This window comes from Physella acuta, unplaced genomic scaffold (genome assembly GCF_028476545.2).
Source record: "Physella acuta isolate Inbredline_101_S28 unplaced genomic scaffold, ASM2847654v3 ptg001461l, whole genome shotgun sequence".
Classification (NCBI taxonomy): domain Eukaryota; kingdom Metazoa; phylum Mollusca; class Gastropoda; family Physidae; genus Physella; species Physella acuta.
The window spans coordinates 9,244-17,645 of NW_026732976.1; positions in this window are offsets into that span (position 1 = coordinate 9,244).

Below are 8,402 nucleotides of genomic sequence, written 5' to 3' on the forward strand. Positions count from 1 at the left end.
TAAGCTGATTTTGAAATAGTTTAAACAAAAAAGTTTGTTAAGATAATCAGTTTGAATTTTTAGATTTTTCTGGGGAAAAAAATCTAATTTTATTACTGGCCGATTAGTAACACAGTTTTACATTTCAATATAATAAAAAAATTGAATTTAATTAGTGTGCCATTGAAGAGAACCCCTTAGATTTAGCATATCAAATTCAAGTCTTTTTAACTTTGGTGCTTTCTTTATAACCTTCAGCTTTTAAACTGTTCACAATAACTGTCCTGGAATATTTCAAAAATTAAATAAACATACAATAAAAACATGTTTACATAGATACTAGCTAAACCAACAATTAGTGTGTGAATTTAAAAAAAAAACATTATTTGGCAAGTGTTTAGTTTTTATAACAGGAAAAAAATGCATACTGCTTTAATTTAGAAAAACAAAATCTATGTGAAAAGGAAAGATAACAAAAAAATATGGTAACAAGCAATACATATCAATATTACAAGTCTTTTTTTAAATATCAAACACTGAGGAACAAGGGAGAAAGGGTAAAAAAAAAATGCATGATTTGCTATGAGTATAAAATGTCTGTTATGATAACAAATATTAAGACACCCAGATAATAAAAGGTGATCAACTGTAGAGCTTTGGATGGTACGCTTCTCTCAGCTACAACTGACTCAAGGCAATGCTTAGAACGATTTTTGGAAGAAATCTTTTTGAACAAGAACGTATCAGTAACATCGGAGGAGTTTACAAAAGTAGCAATGGTCATTCTATTATTCAAATAGCATATAAAAGAATGTAAATAAAATATTAAAAAAAAAAAAAATTTGAGTAGCAGAAACGTAACAGCGGATGAAAGTAGTCCCAAAAAAACAAGCAGCTAGCAAACATGTTTATGGAGCTAATGGCAGGATAAGGACAATATCAATGATTTAAAAAAAATGTATTCCAATACATAATAAACATGAGATTATTTTCTTCTTAATATTAAAAAAAAAAGACAAAGGCATATATATATTATACCAGTGAGGCTAGCCATTCACACACACACTAGATGACTATTACCCAAATAGAAAAAAGTAAAACAGCTACAATAAATTACACAGACTACATGAATTTAAACCATACAGTAAGGATCAGTTTATATCTTATGTTAAAACTATCTTAGGCAGATTAATAGGAATTGTAAAAACAAACAATCAGGCATGGCGAATATTATATTTCTGCTTCATAAACATTAGACTAATCTTTCTGCTAAAAAAAAAATTACAATTTTTTTTAAGACCAGTGATCATTTTTAAAAAAAAAAAAGAATTCTATAACAGTACATTAAGTCTTGACTAGATGCAGCTATTTAATACCATCTGCCAGAATTAAGAAATATGAAACAAAAAAGTTTAAAAAATAATAATTATTAAGCAAGTACTATTGCCTTAATAAAAAAAAAACAACTATACAGTAAATTTGTGACAATGAAGCTACATATTATACAGCACATAAATGCATGTTATAATTCCACATTAACAATCAGCATGAAGAACAAATCTAGTAACTGTAAACCTTATGTACAACAAGTACCAAAAAGAAAAAAAAAAATCTGGGGCAAGACAAAACATTTCTTTTTGTCAGGGCAGCACCATTGAGTTGCATGGGTAACTGAATGCAAACTGCAGAGTTTGAGTATGTGTGGTTAATGAGGCTTCATTTTGATGGGCGAAAAACAATAGGTAGGGGATAAAAAAAAATTATCTTTTAACATGTCAGAATGTTTTAAATTCCTTAAAACAAGGAAACGTAATTTTGATATGGAAAAAAAACAAAGTACAACTAAACAACAAAAGAAAACTGAAAATATCTAGCATCTTACTTTAAGCACAGCCTTGAGATGAAATCACTAAGACAATTTTTATTTACCTCCAAACAGTGTAAATAAAAATGTTTTATTCTCCTAAAAAGTGTGTAAATAACAAATGTCAACCACCTATCAGCTACAAAACAATTGTTTTTTTTTTTAGTATTTTCACAACCATAGACAGCTAGCGATCAGATGTTAACATGCAAAAACATTCAGAAAGAGGTTGAAATTTTTTAAGACAAGGTAGGTTTTGCGAGGCTCTAAGGGTTTTAAACAGTAGGACAGCAAAGCTTCTCAGGCCACTGACTTAGGAAAGATTAACTCGGGGTTGACCAGCCACTGACTTGGACTAATACAACAGCAGAACTACTCAAGGTTGATAAGCCACCAAGTTAAGACGACAGGGCCGCTGAACTATCTTAAGAAAATAAGGCAGCAGACCTTCACGTTCTCTACACCTGAATTCACAAGATCAGCCAGCTTACACAGGTGATTGCCAGTGAGCATACAGTACAGGTAGTGCTGATGAGAACAAAGTTTCTAGTTGAGGCTCGTTGCCTGAAACTGAAATATTCCTACTCACAAAATCTCTACAGGATATGTAGCAGGTGTTTAAAATTGGTATTAATCCTACAGAATTCCTCAGCAAGTGGAACTGGAGTCAACACCTTGTGTTTAATTAAAACTATATTTACCCCATTATCAAATTTCTACAGAAGTTTCTAAAGACTGCATATTTTTTAACCAATTCTTTGCCAAATATTATCTAAGCAGCAGTTTCTGAATTGTTTTAAAATTTAGAAATTCTCATTTCTTCAGAGTTATGTGATAGTATGTGCTGCAGTAAAATAAAAAGTGGATTCTGGAATGTAGACTGAAACAAATAATCTCAGGACCTTTGACCTGAAGACATTGTGGTTTAGCTTCCATTTAACAAAATGAGCAGTGAATAAGAGGCCATACAAAAACCATGCAAACATGTATTTGTATACTACATCATTCATTAACATTTCAGCATCAATTTAAAATTATAAATAACTAATGATTGCTGATCTTTAAGCAAGAGTTTATATGGTTTTGGTAATAAATAAATACAAATTTAAGAAAATTCTTTCAGGTTGTTTTTTTTGTTAAATTATTGAGTATTACAACAATTTTTGGGACAATCTTTGGACTAGGTTAATGTTTATAACATTCAAACTGGCAAATAAAATACTTTCCTTTTAACATGTTGGCCAGATAAGCATCTGAAAGCCAGAAAATAACTAAATATAATGCTTGTAAATTGTTGGCCAGATGAAAATGAGACTGACTAAGACTATGAATTGATATTTTTCACCTAAAACAAAACTAAGAAAACTTTTTAAAAAAAAACTGATTGCTTATGGCAGTTGTTACAGTTTAAACCTGCCTACAATGCTGGCCAGTATTAACATGAATCTTTAGCTATTCTAAATAAACAGGATGGGTTTTTTTTTTAGCACCAATGTTAATCAATACTAATATTGAAAAAAAACATTTATTCCAAGTAACAAAATGATAACTACTACTTTAAAACATTTCTTTTTGTATTATTGCTTGTAACACATTTGATCTGAAATGTTTTTCGTAAATAATGGGGTGATCATTTTTGTTTTCAAATTTAATGATTACAGCACTTTGTTTGTCCCAGGGTGGATACATTCCTGAAAAAGTAACAGCTTAACAGTTATTGTAAATGAAAATGGTTTTGAAAAGAATTTGAGTTATCCAACTTTCTTTTTTAAAAAACAAACAGTTTTAGAAAAGTGTACATTTTTAACAGCCAATAAAAATGACAATTATGAGAATAATAAAAATCTTTGCATAAGCTTTATATAAAAAAAAAACTTTCCTTATAATCATGGAGATAACAATTCTACAACATTGTTAAACATTTATTTCTTTTTGTTAATTTTTGTTTTGCATATTTTTACTACAAAAAGTTGTATTAAGTATAAAACAATTGTTCTTGTGGACACAATCTAACTTCTATAGATGGGCATATTTGTTTTTTGTTTAAAAGAAGATGCACAACAGGACTGACTGTGCTAAGTGAACAGAATGAGTATGACAAAAAAGATTAGCAGCTGTAACAACTGGTTCAACAAGTTAGGAAAATGTACAACAATACTGTAAGATAAATCTAAATCGGGATGAATGCATTAATTTTATTTTATTTTTTTTTGTAAAATTACGATGATTGGTCTGCAGTCTTAACATAATGGCCAACTCAACCCTAACCAAAGGTTACGCATGACTTAATAAGGAACAATGAAAATAAATATAAAATAATATCAAATGCCACCTCTATTAGTTGCCTTAAAACAAAATAAAATGAGATCTGTAACTATTCTTAACTAGCTGGAAGTGAGGTTTGAAACACAGAAACCAGTATGAAATACTGAAGTACATGTTGTTTGCAAAGAACATATATAGATTTATTTTAAGAAATGCTTTTTTAATAACAAAATAAGCAACAGTGATTAGTAACAATATAATATAAACTTGCTTTAGCTGAAATCAATTCCTCATCACACTGCGGAGATCTGGTTGCAAGAAGTTCTGACGAAGCTATCCAAGTTTCACAGCTGAAATAATTCCACCTGGCTCCTGTTTGGCTGACAGTCCCACAGAAATAATGGCTGGCAAATCCAGAGAAGATCTTCCTTTCCTATACCTTGCACAAACACCTTATCAATTCCCTCCCCATACTGCTATACTCCTATACTAAAGTAGCAACTTGAGAACATGTAGTCAGGTTTCTCAACAATAGCTGAAAACGTTTACAATTTTTTGCACATCAAAGAATTCACTAGAATAATCATTTTTTTTCCAATACATCCTTTACTTTGGTAAGGGATGTAATTGAATAAAAATCTGAAAAATAAATTAGACTTGTCACATAGAAATAGTTTCTTAGTATTCCTGAGTACATATCAAAATCACATACTGGACTAGATCAAGCTTTCAACACAGTAATCAAGAGTTCCCTCCACTTTAAAACAATTAAATCAGTGGTTCTCAAATTTTGACCTTAATCTTCTTCCAGTGCCTTAGCTTCACTACACAAATTTGCATCAATTTGTCTTACCGCACCTCATTGGTTTGTAGTCGACTAACACCAATTAAGAACCACTGCCACAATCATGCTTTCATTTGCCGTAACCTAACCAATTTTTTTCCCCCCATACAAATGTTTTATGTTAAGGATTCAAACAATGAAACTGTTTTAGAGTTAAAGCAAGCACACACAGAACATAAGTTACCTCCTGTCTAGAAACAATGATTAAAGTTACTACAGAGTAATGGAAAGAGAAAAAAAAACAACTTGAGTACATTTCATTAAATATCAATTCAATACAATAAATAAATAAAAGAGCATTTCAAGAGTTTGTTTAAAAAAAAAAATCTTACATTTATGTTAAATAAAAAATCAACATGTTTCAAATTAGAAAATATGATAATTTTGTTTTTCACAACATCTATCCTTGAAAACTTCAAAACAATTTTTCTAACCAGTCAAAACCTATGTACAGTCATTCAATGACACCGACATGCAATTTTAAGTGTTTTAGTATTTCAGAGTCCCTTGTTTAGAAAATAAAAACAGCTAACATCAACTTGTGAGATACAGATTTCAGAAATTCTTTTTTTTTTTTTGCATCACTGACATTTAAAGTATTTTTTTTTCTTTACAAAATAATTACTTAACATCAGGGGGGATAACTTGAACTTGCATAATATTAAAAAAAAAAGTTTTCTTTAAAATATATCAAAGATTTCATGGTGGTCTGGAGAAAATGAGTTTGTCAACAGAGAACAACAAGACAAAATTAAAACATGTATTTGATAAAAGCATCATATATATTAGTTGGCACCGTTTCAAATAATATGTCATGGCTGGAAGCAGCCACTGGATGGGTAAAAACTTCTTTGTCCAACAAGGTAGTAACTAAGAAACAGTACGTGTGCGCATATCAGTTCATTAAATTTCATGCAATGGCCAAGTAGGATTATACGGTGTTTTGTGCTCATTAACTTTATTTTTAACAAAAAATAATAATTAACCTACATGTTTTTTTTTTTAAATTTAAATTTTTAACAAAAATCAATTTAATAAATGTTTTAAATAAAAGCTTATTAATAGGTAGGAAGTTTAAAACAAATGCCATTTTTTGAGCAGAACTTAATTTTGATAAGCAAGCTAGTTTTTTGTTTAAGCTAGTTTTGATCCCCAAGTTCCAGGTCACATTTTCTCTCAGAGGTTTCAAAAAAAAAAGTTGCATAATCTTAAAAGGTCATTACGCTGAACATTCTTGTAACATAAGTCACAATAGGTCATGACTTTAAAAAAAATTGCTTGTGGTAGCGTGGCTTGGCAAAACAAAGCCACGTGAATATGGGCAATTTGATATTGGGTGTATATTATAATAACAAAAAACTAAGAATGGATTCAACAAATATAGTTAAGGTAACACATGAGCAATGAAAAATGTTTGTTATATGTAATAGCTTTTTAAAAATTTCATTGTATCAAAACAACTAATCACCCCCGCCCTTTGCTCTTCCATAAACATACAAAGCCGGTAACATATAATAGCACTATAGAAGTATCAAAAGCATGCACTAACTTACCATAACAATTTCTCTACAACACATAACAAGAGGATTTATTTTTAAAGAGTGATTCACAGTTATAGTGCATATAACCAAGAAGGAAAAGTATATTAAAATCATCTCCATAAAACAAAAAAAAACATGTTATAGGCATCGGTACATAAAAATACATGGAATCGCATCGTTAACAAACCTGAATAAGATCATAGTGGACTCGTGAGATGAGAGGAAAAAAATCTACAAAACTGGCATGCTGTGCAAAGGATGAAACAGGTAATTGACAACAGCAGCAGTAGCATAAACAACATCAACTGGTAACAATACCAAAATATCAATTGTACACATCAGAGGAAAAAAAAATTGATTAACAATACCAAAAATATCAATTTTACACATCTGAAAAAAAAAAATAATTAAAATTCTCTCCATCGCGAATGGTAAAAACAGTGTAAAGATAATCATTGTAGAAAAGTAAGAAAAAAAAATGTGTTTAAAAATTTATCCAAGCATTGTGTTTTCAACACAAAATTGGGGACAAAGAAATTAGGAAAAGAAATTAAAAATTAAAGCCTACAGCTAATTAGTAAATAAAAATTTGTATTACAAATCCTCACATATTTGTATAAATGAATTCAACTATCATGAGCATTTTAAGGTAAATAGAGTAATATTTCAAACAAAATTATTTCAGTTTTTTGTATGAGAGGTACGATACAGCTATAATTTAAAGTGCTACTTACTGTTCAGTGAAATGATTTGTGTTTTAATTATTGACAGCAGGAATTTGCTCAGAGGAAAGCAAGGAAACAGGCACTTTTTGTTTTCGGAATGATTCCATTGATGACTAAACAATATGAAGCCACTGATTTGATACACTTTTTAGTTTAAAAACTAGATGATCTATTTCAACCCCGTTAGTCAACTTGAGGTTTAGTTAGAGCGAGCTGTGTTAAATGCAAATAAGCCTGTTGATGATTTCAGCCAAATGGATTTTCTTTTCTGCTGCGCTAAACACAACCTAACAGGTATATCAAATTAAAATCTTGGGGGAGAAAAACTATTCAAAGTGAGCATGGCATATCTGTAATGCAAGAATAAGGCAGAGAAAAGCTGAACCAACATGGATGTAGCAGTTGCCTCTCATTGTTAACTAGTAAAAAATAATTTTTTACTGCTAGCAATGGCCTTTTACTTTTAAAAAACGTTGTATAAGGTTGAAAGTTCTTTTTTTAAAAAAAAATGGACAGGCAATGCTTTTAGTTAACAAGCAACAATGACTGGAAGAGCTTAAGTTTCAACTCATGTGAGAAAAATGAATGTTTGGAATTTAGTGCGCTAGACAATGACTCTAAAACAGTATGAAATACAGAGGAAACAGCTTTGTTAGAAAAAAAAATTAAATAATTACTATTTGAACATGGCGAATATATTGCATTGCATATTTCTTTTTTTTTAGATTTAAAAAGAATATTGCTGAACTGAGGAATTACATATGAAAACACTTAGACAAATGGCACATAATACATGTAGTAGCCTAGTTTTATGGAAGTGGATTTAGTGCAGTGTACGTGCAACAAACTTGCTCACCAACAGACCCCATATCAAAAGAGCACCCATCTGCTAAATCACATTTCATAAAAGCAGGCTCATAAAGCCAAAATAAATATATCTGTGGAATCAATTCACATATACACCTTGGTGAGGTACTCTTAAAAATTTTATCAGAATTTTTTTTTTTAACTTCTTAAAAATAAATAAAAATAAATAAATATTAGTGACTTGTTTTCTATTTTGGAGATGAGGTTAATTAATAATATTACAGCACTTTCATGAATAAATAAGATCATCACACTTTTTGACAAGAATGAAAGAATGACAAACATTATTTAAATATATATACATAAACATAGACAAA